The 11,824-nt window shown below is 36.0% G+C and overlaps 1 protein-coding gene across 1 annotated transcript in view; it reads right to left on the bottom strand.

The window, feature by feature from the left end:
• LOC103893362 (protein eyes shut homolog) overlaps positions 1-11,824 on the bottom strand; it is a 949,231-nt gene that overhangs the window by 436,880 nt on the left and 500,527 nt on the right.

Raw genomic sequence — 11,824 nt, forward strand, 5'->3', positions numbered from 1 at the left:
ATATATTACAATGGTAACATCTGTAATTGTGGCAAGGCAAGACGGTTTTGAGGGTCAACTTGCAAGCAAAATAGTTAAATGGAGAAATGGAAATTTCAAGAGGAATTTTTTTACACAGTTATTGGAAAGATGAATAGCACAGGTTTCCTATAAGAGGAATAGAGAATTAAAATGATACATGTCTTGGTGATGTGATCTAACTAATACTTATTTTCTCAAACTGGAATTAAAATACAGGGGCTTTCGGTAAATGATGCAAGATGTAGAATTCTTTGAAATCTTTTTGAAGACATTCATTATGAGAGATATGGTGGTGCACTTTTCTGCTTGCAATTTTCCTGCAAATTGGTGCCACACATCTTTCATCTAAACATCTCAGAGTACTTTATGAAATACTAACTGACAAACAACACGTACCTAGGTCTCTTTGTAGGCAGCTACTGCCCACTGCTGGGTAGGCAACTAAGCCCCACACAGCCACTCACTCACTCCCCTGCAGTGGGATGGGGGAGAGAATCGGAAGGGTAAAAGTGAGAAAACTCGCGCGTTGAGATAAAGACAGTTTAAAAGGGAAAGCAAAAGCTGCGAACGCAAGCAAAGCAAAACAAGGAATTCATTCAGCTCTGATCGTTCATGCTCCTTTGACACTCTTGCTCGTTTAGTGTCACACTCTCTGGATCACTGGTGTCTTATTTGATATCACTACATGTAAGAACTTAAAACTTTCAGAAATAGATATTTTGTGAACATATTGCCAAAATCTAAATTCAGAACAGAGAAGCCAAGTTCATCTGTTCTATTATAGAAGATCTAATTATCAAAGAGGCAATTTTCCTTGTAAGTCAGCACTAGGAAAGAAGATTCTTAATCTGCTCTTATCGAGGAATACTTCAAAAGCATTTGCAGGACAGTAGTACTACACAATAATATACTCCGAGTTCACTTTACTTGAAGCTCTGAAGTGATTATTTTCTTGTATCTGAATGGTGAGGGCATCTCTGTAACATCGTATTTCTATTCTACACCATTACAAAAAGAAAAAGGTAATTTCATGATTGTTGATCTTTCGATTTTCCTGGTCCATTTAGCAAAGACTGTGAGTTTTAAAATGTGATAGTCCCATGGTTATGGGTTTTTTTGATAAATTAATAACTCCAATCTTTGCTCTCATAACCAGCTGTATTTTCACTCAATCATGCTTTCATTCCTATCTTTCCAACGCTGCTGATCAGAAATGGTATTAGCTTCCCATGCAAACAAAAAGGTCTGTTCTCCTAAGAATTCTTACTAATTTAAACTTAATGAATTAGTGAGGGGACATATTAATGAAATGGGTAGTATTAATGTACACAGACTGGTGTGTTTTTTTGTACTATGTACTCTTACTAAAACAATAGAACTTACTTTTAAAAACTCACTTTCCTAGTTAATCACACATGTTACTCAGGAGGCGCAAATCTGTATTTTAAGAGTTAAAGGTTCTCAGTTCGAATGTAGTAATTTGCTTTTGATAATAAGATGTATGTGAAAGAATAATTAAAAAATAGTTTTAGTGATTTATGAATTGTTAAGGCAGATATGTCTGATCTTGAAGAAAGCAAACCCCAGAATAGCTCTGTTCTTTTTCTTTTTAAATTATTTAAAATAGTTTGCTTTATAAGTAATCCAATGCCATTCATTCTTACTGCTACCTTTCACTGCTGCTGTTTTCTATCCTCTGCATAGGTATAATACATCCACTGAAGGAAATAAACTTGAAATCAAATTACATTATATTTTAAAAAAATAGTATACTGCTAGTCAGATATTTAAATATTAGTTCAGCAATATAGCAGTAGCAGATTCCAAAATCACCTAATGAAATTTGATTTGACTATAATCAACCCATTAGAAGCTTGGCTGAGATACCTCAATGGCTGCAGCCATTCATTTGAAGAGGTTGACACATATTGATATATTGATTCTGAAAGACAGATTAAAATTAAAGTAATCACTGATAATTATTCCATATTCACATGTGCTTGCATTACTGCATAATCTATTGAGAAAGGAAAAATTATAGTTCCTTTAGATGATTAACATCTTGTAATTAGATTGTTTTACATTCCTGACTTACTGTTATTTATGCTACATTCATCTACTACCTCAATGCCATTGAATAAATTTTTGCCTCAACAGCTCAATGAATGCAATGACAATGCAGTAAAAATCCATTACTTGATTGTGGGAAAAGAAGACTCAGTGCATAAACTGAATGTGTCAATAAATGATTACAAAAATTACATTTCAAAAGACAAGACATATTGAGAAAAACATATTTTACATCTTCCTTTCATTCCTAGAAAAAAAACTTACAATCATAACCTTGGAGAGTTTTAAAAACAGGAATCATTGCAGTATTTCTTTAAAAAAAAAAAAAAGTGTTCAGAATTACATACTCAGAATTATGAAATTGTGGAGAAATATTCGTGTACATTATATAGAGGGATTTTCCTTTTCTGCAACTTGAAGACTGAAGACTTAAACTAGATATGACTTAATATATTTAATAGTCACAATAAAAGAGAACATGTCAGTTAAATGCCACAGAATTGCAATCAAATCTTCAACAGCTCTTAAAAGAAAACAAAATTAATAGGTTACTTCCATTGAAGTGCCCGAACACTTGCTTGCTTGATTTGGGGGGGGGAGGGGGGAAGTAATGAATTTAGTAAAATTCTGATCAAAGTGCCAAATTAGAACTAGTCATAGATATTGTTAATGCAAAGGAAATGGTTCCTTCTTGTATGGTTTCATGTCTTTTGTAAAGGCCTGCATACCTCCTCTTGGACAATCCAATAAAATATTCATAATGAATTAATGAAAAAATAAGCCCTCAGAATAACTACATAAATTGAAGAAAGTAACTATTTTTAGTATTCTAGACAGGGTATGCTTATGCAAGATTAAAAACTTGTAAAATTATTTTTCTACAAATATGTGATTTTCTGGAAATGACAGTGGGCAGAATGTATGTGCCCATTCCTCAGCTTCTATGTGGCAGTGAAAAGAACAGAATTCAGATAATATTGTGTTAGGGAAGTCAGAGTGTAATACATCCCACCTAATCTTAACTAGCGTAAAATTAAGCAGCTAGTTTAAGATAGGTGGCTAAACTCGCTTTAAAATCAATAGAGAAGCAGCTTCAAAGGGTGACCTGTATCATGTCTTGGACACCACTTACCTTCAATGTCCTAGCGGTGGCAATGACTGCAGAAGGAAATTAAATGAGTAATTTGGACTAGCTGCCTAGTTTTTAGAGGACTAAAACTAGGGGAAATTAAGCCTATTGCTAGTATCAGCTGTAAACATCATTACCCATGTAACACAGCTTGCTCCACATTTTTCAAATCTACAATTTCATGTTTTGTGGTGTGTATAGGAGTTTTTGGAACACCAGCACGAGTCCTGAAATAATGTTTCCTTTAAATAAAGTTTTTCTTCTCAGCCTCAGTTCTCCCATTCCTTAGAGTTCAGTGAGAACGTATCACAGTAGTCTTCCTTTATTTCTGTCCAAATACTGTGAAATACTGTACCATCAATTTTCAAGGAGATCTTTGCTTAAGAGAATGCTTAATGTCACAAAGTGTCTTTAATCTCCAGGTGTATCTGAAATACAGGAACCAAAACTCATGAAGTAATGTTCAGGCAGGGAATAACATGGGAAGCTAGAGAAATAAAACTTTGTGCTTAGTTTCTTTAAGAAACGGGTATCATGAATTAGATTCTGCCAAGAAAGACTGAATCTGATGGAAAGAACAGAAACACCTTGTAGTGACATCTCCATATTCTGCCCTTACTAGGAAAGCTTTAGCAATATTAATAGGCAAAATGGATTTTTAGTCCTGCCAGTGTTAAAGTTTCAGACATATGTAGAGAGTAAAAGTCCATTTTATCATTCCCACCCTAAAAGGAATTTGTGAGATTTGTTGTGAATACAGACTACAATCATCACAGTAATACCGTACTTATATGAGCTTATTATAGGGGCTTAATTCATTGGGTTTTTTTAACTCAGACTGTTTTTTTTAAATCACCATTCATCTAACAGTTGTCTTCATTACTGATATAACTCCAAGAAATATATAACTGTAAACAATTATAAATCCTCAACAGAAGTTGTGGAAAAACACTAGAATATGATACTTAACACTGGTAGTTATTTACAGCTTCAAAACCTTAATTTGGACAGATAGAAAATATGTATTCAAACATGTTCCATCTTGACCATGATCAAGAATGGTAACTGATCATTCTTAGCTGACTTTTTGCACAAGAGAAAAAACCAAGAAAATAATACAGAGCAAAAAATGTATCAGCTGAGCTATCTGGGCTCAAAAGCAATGTAAAGATAAACAGGTATGTGGAAAAATAATGTAATAGGATCTCATAATTAAAGCAAAACCAAGCTGGGATGAGTACTAGGTGAAAAATTCAGATATTTTATCTATTACAGGAAGAGACGGAAGATACATCTTGAAAAAATACGGTATGTAATAATTTCTACCAGCTATAAATTTATTTCCACAGCTTTTGAAATATTTTCTATAATAAATACCTTTTATGAATACATATATGTACAAAATCACATTGTAAATAAATGCTTTAGTCTCCCTAGAAGACATTTTTCAGCAGAATTAACTTTGATACAATATGCCCCAATCATCATATTCTAAAACAACCATCTTACAAACCTAGAAATATGTTGCCTCTTAAAATTAGTAATTGACTGCAAAGAACTAGTACTCATTTTGTCACAGTGACATTAATCTTATGAACAGCATAATGTCCTTTTAACATCATTTTAGTATTGCCTCGTTCAGTCTGCTATGAGTAAATAAGCTGTAACAGAAGTTTTCTAAGTATGCTGCATGAAAAACTAGGGCTGATAAGGTTGCTGAGCTTGTTTTTGTTGATTTCATCTTAAGAAAGATTTATTATAGCAGAGTGACTGATACCAGAGATTTAGATTTTCTATTTCTATTGTATTTTGTGTCAGTAATAGATTTATTTCAGGCAGTTATTTCACTTCCCTTATATTAAGTCAAATTAAATTGGTGCTGATCAGACTGCAGAAAATTTGAGTGGTTGCAAACTATTTTGAAGTAAGTATTTTTTTCTTTCTTTAGACAAGGTTTGATTTCCACTCTGGATGGGAAAGCGAAGAGAACTTTACAAGGTAAGATTAGACCACAGGAAACAAAGTTATTAAGACAAATACAGATTCATTTGCTTGGTCTAAAACTTTTAAGACATTTGCTTTCATTAAATATCAATTTTGGATCTTAGATATGCATTCATGGCTTTTGAGAACCGTATCTGCCCATTTAATTTAAAAGTGAAGGCAAGAACCAGAGGGATTAAATATAAAAACATCACCTGTAGGTTGTACTGTCTGTTATTTAGATATTTGAACTCTAGACTGGAGCACGACGAGCCCATCAGAAGCAGCAATCTACCTAAGCAAATTACTTCTTGGCTTACTGCTGTGCCTAGTCATAGCATCAGCTCAAGCATCAGCTCTTAGTGATTTGAACACTTTTTACTACTATCTAAATAATAGAAATTCAAAAATTCATAATCTTGTGACAGGTGAAAAGGAACACACCATGTAGTTTAGAATTTAATGACAGTCCTATTAATGTTTTAACAGTCTGATAGTCAAAATTATCAATACTGAAAAGCATCGATATTAAAATCATTAAAATGGTTATACCAAAAATCCCCCCAAACCTTGCCAGTATCTAACCCTTTCCACTGGTGGTGTGCTCATGCTTCAAATGTCCCTGTGGGTCTGAAGTGTGACACTACAGTTTTCTCCCGAAAACTGTAGATGGGGGGTGGAGGGAGGGGCATTGCAAGGATCTGCCAGCATCATGACATCTTTGGCGGGAGGATTGTGATGTGCCTGGTGGGGTTTTCTTTCTTCTCTTTGTTTGAAGGAACATGATGTTGATACTTTATTCTTCCCCTAGTCTTGGGCTCTGCTTGGGTTTCCCTTTATACCTTTCCCTGTAACAGCCCCCTTCCTTCACCCAGGCTGCCAGCTGCAGCCTGGCAATGGCCCCCAGCCCCAAGCACACAAAGGGCTATGGTTTGCCAGGCAGTGACTGGGAGGCAGAGGGGGCCATCCCCAGAGCTGAAGCTGGAGCAGGGGAGGCAGCAGTCACTGGCCCCAGCACAGGGGTTAAATCAGTGACAACCAGCTCAGGCTGGCTCCTCAGGTGCGGCTGAGCCCCTGCACTGCCGGGTCAGTGCACAGCTGAGCCTCCCCCTGCTAAGGGCAGAAATCATATTTACTGGATTACAAAACGATAAAATCAAGCTATACCTAAAGAGATCACAGTTTAGAATTATGATTCAGTTCACAGATGAATAAACCTACAAAAAGGGATGGAGAACAAGATAAATCTCAAGACAGTGCAAGTAGAATCTATTAATTCATGTCTGAATATTGGAAACATCACGACAAAAATGTCATAGTTGTCAATATTGCCAGAGGAGGTCACATTGTAGCTGGGCAAGCTACAAATATCAATTCAATATTTACGACATTTTAACTTTGATTTTAAGAACATATGGTTTAGTATGAGCAATTACTTTATTAAAATTGAGAAAAACTTTTAAAACTAAAAGATAACTGAAAACTTGTAACTGAAAGACAAATTTCTAAGCAGCAAATTATTGCTCATTTGAACTAATACAGGTCAATATGGAGAAAAGAACTGTATTGATATGTTGTATATATAATGTATGTATTTCATATATTGCATATATATTAATATAAACACACACACATAGTCTTACGGAGAAATACCCTTTTTTTCAGTATAGTCACTGTTTATTAGCCATTTTAACACTATAATATAAAATGGAGTGAAAAAAAATAAAATAAGGGAAAATTGGAGAGCTGTACTATGTGGTAGAAGCATCAAGAAAAAGATGTTCTAGCATCACTCTAAAATAATTTAAGTATAGCTTTGTGGGAAAAAAAATATATTCACATTTACTTCCTTATCACTCCATAACCTGAATGCCTCCAGAATATACTAATATTATCATTACAGCTTTTGATTTTCTTCTCTATTATGCATGTTTTATGTAGTATGTAACAGTCTTATTTAAAACTGAAGCAGTTACGCATTTTTACAGTCAAATGATAATAAAAGTCAAAGTTCACTGTATAGCTAAAAACTCAACTTGTCTTTCTCTTCTTGGGACACAAGGAATCACACTTACTACTAATAAAGTAATGCATTATTCACTTTACAGTTTAAATGTCCCATCAGAAATGAGAACAATACTGTCCTTGGAGGTTTTCCAGACCCAGCTGGAAAAAGCCCTGAACAGCCTGGTCTGACCCCATAGCTAACATTGCTTTCAGCAAGAGACTAGAGACCTCACAAAGTCCCTTCCAACCTGAATTACTCTGATTCAAGAATGAGATTTCCCCTGGTAGCTTGGCCTGGTAGCCTGGTTAATGGCAAAATGCATGGGATCAAAAGCATGCAATGGGTGCACAGAAGCAGATGACAGTGCAACAAGAATTTGATCATGGTTATACACAAAATTACTTGTGAATAGCATGTATTTCATTATAGCCTAATAATTTTCAAAATTATTATGCTATTTCGTAACACTCTGGTCAAATTCAACATCCCCAAAAAAAATCCAAAAAGAAAGTATGCAAAAAAGGTAGGTTGCTTTTTTTTTCCCATTTAGATATCAATCTAAATCACACACTGAGACGCTATGCACGCAAGCAGGAAGTACAAACACTTGGAAATAATAACTGGAAATAATCTTAATTACTGATGAGAAAATGTATTATTTAGAATACAGGTATGCCTTAGGTAGTATATTTAGGAACTAATGTTTGGTTCATTTAATTACTATAGCACAACACCTTCACTATTTGTTTCAAATGAGAACTTGGCAACTTCGAATAGTACTTTAGGCTGACTGAGGGGAAATAAAACAGATCCAAGTCATGTAATCAGTGAGACCCAGAGAGTTGCCCCATACATTTTTCCACTACAAACTAGGAAAAAACCCAATGGAATTGCTAAGAAAACTACTAGATTCTCAGCAAGAAAGATCAACTCATTCTACTTCAGTGAACAAAATACTCTTCATGAAGTCATCTACTTCTCTGAATCCTGTTGAGGATAAAATACAGAGATCGCTGGCAGAGATCGCTACAGAGAACAAAAAAAAATCCATGATGCTACCATGGCCATGCTTTTCAGAGAAAAGCAGCACAACTTTACCGTAACTGTTCTAACATATAGCATGTTGAGTTCTGTGAAGTGAAACCATCACTCAGCAGTCATTGCTTTAGTTATTTATTGCTGTGACTGACTGAATCATCCACAGGTTTTTAAGTGATGAATTGCATGTTTTTATCTAACTAGTTCGCAGTCATGAATTTTTGAGAGCATAGCAAAAAACCACACCATCAGAAATAGCTATTAAAACATTCTTATTTCATTTGTAACATTATCTTTTAGAAATACTACAATAATATAAAAGATTTAGACTTTAAGTACATTTACAACTTACACAAAGTGCAAAGAAATATCGCAGAATCACAGAATTGACTGGCATTATGATGCATAATGTTCCTCTGTGGTGTTCTAGCACTAAAGCTGCTAAAAAGTTCCTTTGTCACAGTATTTGTAGCAGAGCAATTTGTGTGGAAATTGAGATTTCAATTCCATGGGCCTTGGTAACTCTTACAGAATAGAAACTCCTTTAAAGCATGCACAGTTGCATACTTGAATACAATCAAAGACCCCTCCAAAGTTATACTTGCTGAAAAGTACAGAGACTTTCCTAGCTAGCAGTAACAGCTAGGAAACAGCTCTAACAGTTGTATCAGGGTTTTCTGGAATTTGTTGTAGGTATAATGTGAAGCACTGATTTTGGCTCTAGAAGCCCTAGATAATTTAAATTCTCACCTAAGAGCTTACCATAATAGATAAGATTTAGATATAATCACTTGACCACAAGTTCTCAAATGTTCTCATTGGATAGTCCTATCCCCTGAATTCTGCATTTCAAGCAGCTCAAAAAAATCTTCAGGGAAGGGATTCTACATCCGCTTTACCCTGAAACACTGATCTGACAGATTGTATTTATGAGAAGGTAAGTTAGGATTTTATCAATTTCAGTTACTATCTGTTCAGCTGGGGATTGTCTCAGTTTTATTAAATGTTCCTGTCCTGTTAAATAGTATGCATGTGTCCTAAGAAAGATACTTAGGTGGTATATGCAGTATTATGATCAAAAACATAAGGCAAACCACAGAACTTCACAGCAGCACTTCCATAATTAGGATACAATGTTTAACAGTGATTCTATACTTGTGAGGCATGGTGTCCTGGAGGAAGGGATTATTATTATTATTACTATGATTACTTTGATTGCCACTTTGTGGCAACAAGACAGAAATAACAAGAATGGTGCCAGTATTCTTGGAGGCCTCAGCAAAATCCGTTACTTTGAGAGAGGCAACCAGCCTTTCCATGAAATTCACAAGGGAAGACAGGTACCGAAGGACTTTAGAAACTAGAAAACAGGAAAGAACTATCAGCACATGTCTAGGTAGCATAATGCAGTAGTGTTAGAGGCCCTAAGAAAGATGTGCAAAGCAGTAGCTCTGGAAGGCCAAAAGCACTTTAGCCATGTTAGTATGGCATTGTATTTGGCTTTACCACCATGCCTCTAAGGAGAGCTCATTAGCCTGGGGCTGACACCATTCTGATGCAGCTAATTTTTTTTTTTTTTTCCGTTCAATCTAGCTTGCAAACTTTGAACTGTGATGTACAGTATGCTTACTGCTGTCAGCTGCATGAGTCTAAGGGATCACCTTCCTCCATTTTCACTAATTAATTAAAAAAACTGTTCTCAAAGATTTCCAGATCTGCTTGATATGGAGCAAGAATGTTTCACATAAACTGACAGAATGCACGGATGGTTTGCCTACTGGATATTTTATATTGAAAATATTTATCACTTAAACAGACCACTACAGAAAGAGAGAATGTGGGAGAGAATGCATCACCATAATCTTACATTATGTGCAAGAATCGGATTCAAGACTTTGTTCTGGTCAATATGGAGTGATGTATGCAAGAAGCAGCAGGTTTTTGAGGCTCTTTATTAATTTTGTTGCATTTAGTAACCTCTATGAAGGAAACTTGGAGGAAAGTCTGTGAGAATCAAATTGAGATTTTCTCCCAATCCATGATACTGCTTTAGGCAATGTGTACAATGGGAAGTGGGTGTAAGTCCTAACATGTACATGACTGCATGAACAGTGTCCTTTTTATCATTATAAAGCGTTGTCTTCTACATTGATGCTATTCATAAATAAGTTTCTTTTCAGCAGTCAAAAAAAAGCAGCAGAGCTAGTTCTATTCCTCTTCTACTGACTCCTATAAATCCAGAAGAAGCAGCTGGTTCTGTTTGAAGATAAATAGTAATTAACTGTACAAGACATTGGTGAAATCACCTTAGAACTGCTATACTAAATACATTCAAATTAGACAGTAATGACCATGAAGAACAAACACTTCACATTTAGATATTCTTTGCCAAAAGACAAGGATTTTCCTCCCTAAAGGCACAGATCTGTAACCCAAAACAATTATATTTTACTAAACAAGGGGAGAGTACTGACATCCAAGTTCCTAATCACCAGATTTAATTTGTATACACAGTGAGAGCTGCTGTTGCCAAACACTCATTATGAATGGGCTATAGCATCGCATATTTTGACTATGATCTGTACAAAAAATTAGGTAGTTATTGACTTTGGCTCCTTAAGGACCAGAGACTTTGCATGTACTATAGAGACCTTTCTTTCTTACAAATAGGATTCTTACCTGTTCTGTACTTTGAAACTACAAATGCATTTCTCTAGCTTTCTAGTTGGAGGTCACTGCTATATGGTATAGTAACCTTCACAGACCACATAAAATAAATGTTTCCTCAAAGAAGAAAGTATGTACTGGACTATCTTCTCCTGTTGCTGAAGTTGTAAATACAAGATTTGAAGTAAAATTATCAAAATGTCACACCCAAATAATGAACTTGGGTAACAAAGGTTAGACGAAATAATCTATCTTGGTTTCTGTTGTGGCATACAGAACACTGGGCCAAACATAAATTCTTGTATTCAATTCCTGTATTCATTTCCTGTAATTTAGTACCCTATGGGCTGCACCTGAGGGTGCTGAGAAAGCTGGCTTACGTCCTTGGAAGACTGCCTTCTATCATGCCTGAAAGGCCATGGAAACTGGGGAGGGTCCCCAGTGACTAGGAAAGGCAAACATTGCATTTATCTCCCCCAAAAAGCTAAAAGGATGATCTGGGGAAGTACAGGCCAGTAAGACTCACTTTAGTCCCTGGAAAGATCATGGAGTGAATTCTCTTAGAAGCCATTTCTAGGCAACAGAAGAAGGTGATTGGGAACAACCAGCATAGACTGACAGCAGCCCTGCAGAGAAGGACTTGGGGGTACTGGTGGATGAAAAGCTGGATGTGAGCCAGCAATGTGCGCTCACAGCCCAGAAGGCCAACCGTATCCTGGGCTGCATCCAAAGAAGCGTGGCCAGCAGGTCGAGGGAGGTGATTCTGCCCCTCTACTCTGCTCTGGTGAGACCCCACCTGGAGTACTGTGTCCAGCTCTGGAGCCCTCAGCATAAGAAAGACACGGACCTGTTGGAGCGGGTCCAGAAGAGGGCCACAAAAATGATCAGGGGGATGGAACACCTCTCCT

The sequence above is a fragment of the Aptenodytes forsteri genome, unplaced genomic scaffold (genome assembly GCF_000699145.1).
Source record: "Aptenodytes forsteri isolate BGI_AS27 unplaced genomic scaffold, ASM69914v1 Scaffold414, whole genome shotgun sequence".
NCBI classification, from domain to species: Eukaryota; Metazoa; Chordata; class Aves; order Sphenisciformes; family Spheniscidae; genus Aptenodytes; species Aptenodytes forsteri.